The 7,708-nt window shown below is 38.3% G+C and overlaps 1 pseudogene across 1 annotated transcript; it reads left to right on the plus strand.

Moving 5' to 3' along the window:
* The first annotated feature begins 5,041 nt into the window (after positions 1-5,041).
* On the plus strand, positions 5,042-6,149 carry LOC306641963 (ectodysplasin-A receptor-associated adapter protein-like; annotated as a pseudogene). The gene has a single exon. The product of its transcript is annotated as an ectodysplasin-A receptor-associated adapter protein-like (transcript).
* Positions 6,150-7,708: the final 1,559 nt, after the last annotated feature.

The following is a 7,708-nucleotide window of genomic DNA, read 5'->3' on the forward strand; positions in this document are numbered from 1 at the left end:
AAAAGCCAAGCATCTGGCCAATTATCAGCTCTTTTCCATTCCGCTGAGGTAGGTGGTGGGTGAGCAGACATTCAGATAATAGGTTTTCTCCTTCATCCAACATTTGCCGTCATGAAAACCCAGCTTTAGATTCAGTGGATTTTGTGGGGGAAAATATTTTATCACATTTCCAGAAATGTTAACAGCCTTGAAGTCTTTTTATTTTTTTCCATTTTCTGAGGGATTTCAAAATATGATTGATGGGCAGAAATTTCCTCCTTGTTCTTATAGCATTTTTATGAATGTCTAGCAATTACGAAGAAAGTTCTATTCATAAAAAAAAAATTTAAGAGGAAAAAAAATTCTAGTCAACATCACATTGCCTAATTCTTTTGAGTTATCTGGGCAGAATAAAGCCAACCTGTACACTTTGCACTGGTGAGAACTGCCAATTTTCTGATCTCAAGTGTTCCAAGATTTTTCTCTAATGCACATTGATAAGGCACTCATCACTGATCTCCCCACCCCTCGTCCAGAGAGGAATCACCGTGTGAGTTCCTCTAACAAGGATGAGGTCCATACCTGGCAAGAAAATGTTTTCACAGTGCAACGAAGTGGCATTTGGCACCTCTCTATATATACAAATAAAAGGGTTTCCCTTTTGATTACTAGTTTTTATTTCATTCTGGAATCAGAACCGCTTGTCTGAATTCCATTCAAAACAAACAATCGTCCTGTTAGTATTCAACAAAATAACTCTGTTTATGGAAGGGGGCTGAGAATGGGGACCATGAAGGAAGTTTTCTACATATGGTGGCAAAATTTGGTCTAAAGGAATATTTCAGCTGTTAATCAAGTCATTTTTATAAGGCTCACCTTTAGTAGGAGTTGCACTCCCTGCTTTTCAGGGAGACTGACAGGAGATGCAGGCAGAGTGCCTTATTTATAAACTACTAAGATTTCTCCAACCCCTCAGGTAGGCCTCTATTCCAGAACACATCTGTGGAAAGGGAAGGGCCTTTGGGTTCAGACTGCATATATTCACCTCATGTCTGGAAATGGACACGCTCATCTAAAGAGCTGGGGGAGGGGGAGGGAGGGCAGACAGACTTACATTTATGGTTGAATTAAGAAATCCTTTCCCGCTTTTCCAAAATAGCAAGAGTTACTGCATTCCATCCCCTTAAGGCCTTCTTTCCCCTCATCAGAGAATTTACAATTATTTTTCCTTTGCTGGAAATACTCTTCTGGCCCTGTCCTCCCACCTCAACCTTCTATGGCTGGTATCCTTCCCTTTCTCAGGTCTCAGCCTATATATTCCAACTTGAGAGGACTTGATCTTAAATGAATTCAATTGCTCCTCCACCAACGACTCCCTCACTATTTGCTATCATGGCATCCTGATAGTTCCCTACATAATACTTATCATGTAAATATCTCCTATTCCAAGTGTGCTCTCCTGTTACCCTTACCTAAACTCTTGATGTTAGATGTATTTCAGAATCTGGATTTTTATTCTATTTTTATTTTCATTTAGAAATATGATATGTGGCCCATAAATAATATTCAAGAATCTGAGATAGAAGCTTATAATCAAACACATTGATACTTCTACAGTGAAACATAAATATTCCCACCAAGAGGGATGAATGGATGGATAACTAAATAAATAAGGCTTTGTACTAAAACAGATTGGGTTTTACTGCTAAAGGAATTAAGAAAATACTTTCTGTATTCTGAGACTTTTAGATATGAAAATAACATATATCTATCCATCTAGCTCTATATGTGATACACATATACATATATATACATACACACACACACACACACACACACACACACACATATATATGTAGAGAGAGAGAGAGAGAGAGAGAGAACTATGTGTATGTGTGTTGTTTATTTGTTCATGGTCTGTAATCACATTAACCCATAACTTTCATCAGGGTAGGGACCAGAGGTCTATTTGCTCATAACTATACCCCTAGTAACTGGCACCATGTCTGGTAATAACAGACTTTCAAAATGTGTTTATTAAATGAATGAATGAGTAAACAAATTTTTTTTCCCAAACAAGTTTTTATTTGTCCTTTGTGTTCCCATAAAATACTGTAATCATAATTAAATGGCACCAGTGGAAGTTCCACAGAAGGCTTCTTATCTGTTATATGTAGTCTTGACAGAAGGTGCATGACACTGGATTAAAACCAGTTTGTCTTCATTTTGGCAGTTGGAGGTGTTATTAACTACCATTGTCTTTCATGCCCAAAGGATTATAATCAGCATCAAAAATGATAATGTTCAGGGGAAATAGCCCCTGTATCATAAAAAAATGTGGAGTAGCAATTATTTATAAAATTAGCAGTCCTCAAATAATATAAAGGTATTCATCAAAAATATTGATTTATAATTCAGTTTTTTTTTTAATTTAGAAAGTTTCCAAAGTGGTAAAAGAGAATGGGAGAGAAACTGGGGAAAAGGAAAATGGGAGAATGAAAATTTATAAAAATGTCAACTTTTTGCTAATTTTAAAATGTTCCAACAAAAAGTTGGGGCCATTTATAATAGAATAAAATAATTAGGAATGCATTTACCCAAAAAAGAGTGGCAAACTGAAAAGTACAAAACATTGCTGGAAGAAATTAAAGATAGAAATAAATGGAACAATATCCTTTGTTCATGGATTTGAAGAATCAATATGTTAAGAGTATAATACTGCCCAAATTAATTTTCAGGGCAATGCAATAACTATTAAAATTCCAATCATCTTTACTTCAATAATGGACAAACTTATCCTGAAATTCTTATAATACAAGGATCCCAAAGTAGAACAATGTTGAAAAAGGAGGATTCACACTTCCCAATTTCAAAACTTGCTGCAAAGCTAAAGTAAAGGAGACAATATAGTCTGGCATGAGAATAGACATATAAATCAATGAAAGAGAACAGAATCCAGAAACAGACCCACACAACTATGGTCAACTGATTTCAACAGGATTCCAAGACCACTCCCCCGGAAGAAAATAGTCTTTGTAGCAAGTGATGTATCTATTTGCAAAAGAATGAACCTGAACCCCTATTTCACATCATATGCAAAAATTAACTCAAAAATGCATCACAAATCTAAATGTAAGAACTAAAACTATAAAACTCAGAAAAAAGTATATACATTCATGATCTTGGATTAGGCAATTAAATATGACACCAAAAGCACAAGTAACCAAAGAAAAAGTATATAAATTTGACTTCATCTAAATTAAAAATATTTGGTCATCAAAAGACAGTATCAACAAGATGCAAACACAAACCATGGAATGAGAGAAAGAATTTGTAAATCACATATCTGATAAAGTTCTGATGCTTAGAATATATAAAGAATCATTATAGTGGAACAACATAAACACCCAATTAAAAATTTTACAATGAATCTGAATAGAAATTCCTCCAAAGAAGATACACAAATTGGCAAAAAGCATATGCAAAGATGCTCGCATTATTAATTAGTAGGAGTACACACATCAACACTACAATGGGAAGCCACTTGACACCCGCTAGAACGGATAAAATTCTAAAAAGAGAAAAGAAAACAAAAATATGAGCAAAAAATTATTGCTGATTAGAATGTAAAATAGTGCAACTGCTGTGGAAATATCCTGGTAGTTTCTAACAACCTTAAAAATGGATTTATCATTCTACTCCTAGGTATATATCTAGGAGAACTGAAATATATGTCCACATAAAAACTGGTACCCAAATATTGACAGCATCATTATTCAAAGTAGCTACAAATTGGGAACAACCCAGATGCTGCTCAAGTGATAAAAAGAGAAACAAACTGTGGCATATACCTTTAGTGAAATATTATTTGGCTATAAATATGAATGAGATACTGATTCATGTTATATTATGAACTTTGAAAATATTATATTAGTAAAATAAGACACAAGAGATCACTTACTGGATGAATCTATGTATATAAAATGTCCAGAATAGACAAATCCAGAGAGAGAGAGAGTAAATGAGTGGGTTCCAGATATTGTGGGTGGCGTGGGAATAGGGGGTAACTGCTCACAGGTATGGGGTTTCCTGTTGGAGTGAAGAAAATAAGATGTTCTGAAATTAGTTCTAGATGGTGATGATGGGGTCACAACTCTAAAAAAACACTAAAAACTACCAGATTTTATGATTTATAATGGTGAACTTGATGGTATGTGAATATGTCTTAGTAGTTTTAAAGTTGAGGGAAAAAAAGATTCCTGAAGATATAGTCTCAATGCAAAAGGAAAAAGTAGTTGTTATGGAATAGATAAAGGGAGGGACGTGAGGAAAAAGAGATGGGAGATTCCTTAATAATAAGAAAAGAATCTATAAAACACAAAATAGGAGTAGAATTGAAGTTTTCACTGGAAGCAGCTAGACAGCAGAAATGGATCTTTAGAAACTCTGAAGAACACTGAGAAAGAAAAACTTGGAAGAGTAGTATAAAATGCAGAGAATATTGACAAAGACAAAATATTCTCTGTCTACCAAAATAAGATGGCAGACAGAGAATAAAGAATGAACACCTGTGTTACAAACGTGCATCTTTCTATGAGTTAGAATCCTGTATTTTCCCTCAACTGTTATGAATCACTTTGTCGGTCGAACTTATGAAAGCATGGAGGAAGCAACGCTTTCTCCCTGTTCACTGTCCTAACCACCCTGCCACCATATTCCTAATACAGGGTTTGGAACACGGTGGGTGTTCAATTAACATTTGCAGAGTCAACTAAATAATTAATTGTATTCCAGACAGATACAGAAGAATAAAAATATGGAACTAATCATAGTTGTAATAGAAAAAAAAATCTGGGCCAGAGCAGGAAGTGAGCGCGAGGAAGGACCGCAGAGGCCGGGAGGAGGCGGCGCGGGCGCTGGAGCCGGGCGCGGAGCCGCGGGGCACAGAGTCTGCTCGGGCGCGCGGGGCAGCCGGACGTCCCGGCCCTCCGGTGCCGCTCTCCTCTGGGCCCCGGAGGCCGCCCGACCCTGCTGGGGCGCTGGTTGCCCTCTAGCCGCCCCCATGTCTTCTCCGACGACCCTCTGCACAAAGGAGCCAGTGGAAGACACGGACCCCAGCACTTTATCTTTTCATGAGACAGACAAATACCCCATTCAAGATACGGGACTCCCTTAAGTTGAAGAGTGTGACGCGGTCACTTTGAACAGCCCGCCAAATCCTGATGAGCAAGATCAGGGAGAAGAAAACGGCCTTCCCGACAGCACTGGAGAGCCTCTTTCAGGTGTCACTAAGGACCAGTCCTGTAGAGAAGACTGTACTTGCTCCTCCTGCTCGCTCCGGGCCACCATCAGTGACTTGCTCAATGATCAGGACTTACTAGATGTGATAAGGATAAAGCTGGATCCATGTCACCCGACGGTGAAAAACTGGAGAAATTTTGCAAGCGAATGGGGCAAATCCTCTGACGAACTGTGCTTCCTGGAGCAGAGGCCTCAGAGCCCCACCCTGAGTTCCTGTTCCGCAACAGCCGGAGGACAGTGGGCAGGCTGATGGAGCTGTGCAGGCTCTATCACAGGGCCGACGTGGAGAAGGTGCTGCGCAGGTGGGTGGACAAGTATGGCCCAGGCGGGGGCGTGCAGGCCACCCTGCGCACTTCCATTCCTCTGCACGCTGGAACAGCTGCGGGTCACAAGAAATGGGAGCCTGTTCTTTTTAAGAGTTTGGATGAGGACATGGAACAGGGGACATTGGTTTTCCCCAAAGCTGGTGGTTTGGGGGAGGGGTAGGCTCTGTTTTGGTGGCAGATCTTTCTTTCTTTTTGCACATCTGTTTTAATTTCATATTTGAATATGGACTTGGGAAAGAAAGTTTTGTAGGCTCACATAGAGGTCAGAGCCTCCAGTCAGAATGGCTTCATGCCCTGACGAAAATAAAGCGTTCTTCTCGGTGGATGCTGCCAAGGATTCCAACCCCAGACCCAGGGGCTAGACATGCACAGGTCGTCACTTCAGATGACTCGGAGCAGTGGCAGAGGAAATGGCAACCGGCCGTTCCCACTGTTGGCCATTTGTCACCGGTGTTGTTGTGATGTGCTTAGGTAATTAACAGATGCGGTATTATGTGAGCCTATGCTACTGTCATTTTTATCCAAGCATTTTTATGATATGTGGACTATTAAAAAAAATCTAAGCTTGATAATATCAATCTAGCATTTGAATGAACTTCTAAAATGTAGAGAAATTAAGTGAAAAGAAACCAATCTAATAGAAAAACTTTAATCTTTAAGATGTAAGATAACTAGAAGAATTCAAGTACAAAAGACAGATTATCCATAAAAGAACTTGTCTCAGACTTCTCTTCTACACATTTAGCTCCCAAAGAAGACAGGGAAACATGTTGCAGCCTAAGAATTAAATACCATGTCATCACTCACGTGCTAAAACAAATCAAGAAGACTGCAGCTAAATACAAACTCTAAAATATATCATTTTTGCTTCCTGCCTGGGGAAAAAATCTTCAAGTTAAACTCTAGCCAAATGAAAAATTAGTCGAAGAATAGAAATAGTGTAATACAACATAATGGTAATAAACATTAGATTACAGTGTAGAGAGTTTATGTGTTTTTGCAAATGGATATAATTATTAGTGCTTTGAATCTTTTGATTCATAGCTTAACAGTATTTCTAACTTACCATGTTACATCATCTACCCCACAATTTGAAGCAAGAAGACCACAGTCTTTCTATTTGGTTGGTCCACCAAAAACTGGTACACAGCAGCAGTCAATAAATGCTTGTAATTATGTGCATCTACTTTACCATCTATTTTGGGAAGATATTCTTTTCATCTACTTTGAATTTGGTTGTCTTTAGTCCTGCTCATTCTCTTGAACATTGGGGCAGAATCTTAAGTTTAAATGTATCTACTTTGAGCCTCTTCCCTTTTCTCTCTAGTTTTTTTTCCCCCTAGGTCTAACTATAAGTATGATGGCAACAAGGAGCAGTAAATAGTTTAGAAAGGGTGGAAAGGGACAGGTCTGGAGATAAGAATAAAGGGGCACATACATAGACACATAACTAAACTGACAGATTATAGACTCATAGCTGAGAGTTGAGCTGTATTTGATATCCTTCAAGAAGAAGTAATGCCAGTTAACATTTTGCTAATATCTGAGATAGTGAAAGCATTGCTCTTATGATTTAGTTGACCCCAGGTTGCCCAGATTCTAATTCCTTATAACTCAGGCAATCAACTTCCCCTCCACTTTTTAATGCCTTGTAGAAAAAAATAAAAGATAATTTACTAAAAACCTACCAACAATTGATTGAAACTTGCATTGTTTTCTCACTAGCACCTATAATTGCAAATAAACATTTCACACATATGCAAACTAGAAGTAGTAACTAGTGTTTCTCCAGTAAATCCAAACCTTTCCCATGAAAGCTCCCATAGAAAACATCAAAACCACTCTGTTCCACTCTGGGTTTCCAGCCAAAATTAATTAGGGCCTAATCAAAAGAAGAACTCACCTTGACTTTCAATGAGCCATAGATAAATAATGAATTAAGTTTCAGTTGACAATAAAAGGAGCTTAAAGGGAAAAGGAGGAGTCAGCCTTAATATTTGGTTTGGGGACAAGTCACCTGGAACATGTCTCTGTGCTTTCCCTCTTCGTATTTATCTGTAAAGCCTCATTGTAGCCCTCTGACATATCAGGAGGGAGCATGG

This window comes from Sciurus vulgaris, assembly GCF_902686455.1.
Source record: "Sciurus vulgaris genome assembly, chromosome: 12".
Taxonomy (NCBI): Eukaryota; Metazoa; Chordata; class Mammalia; order Rodentia; family Sciuridae; genus Sciurus; species Sciurus vulgaris.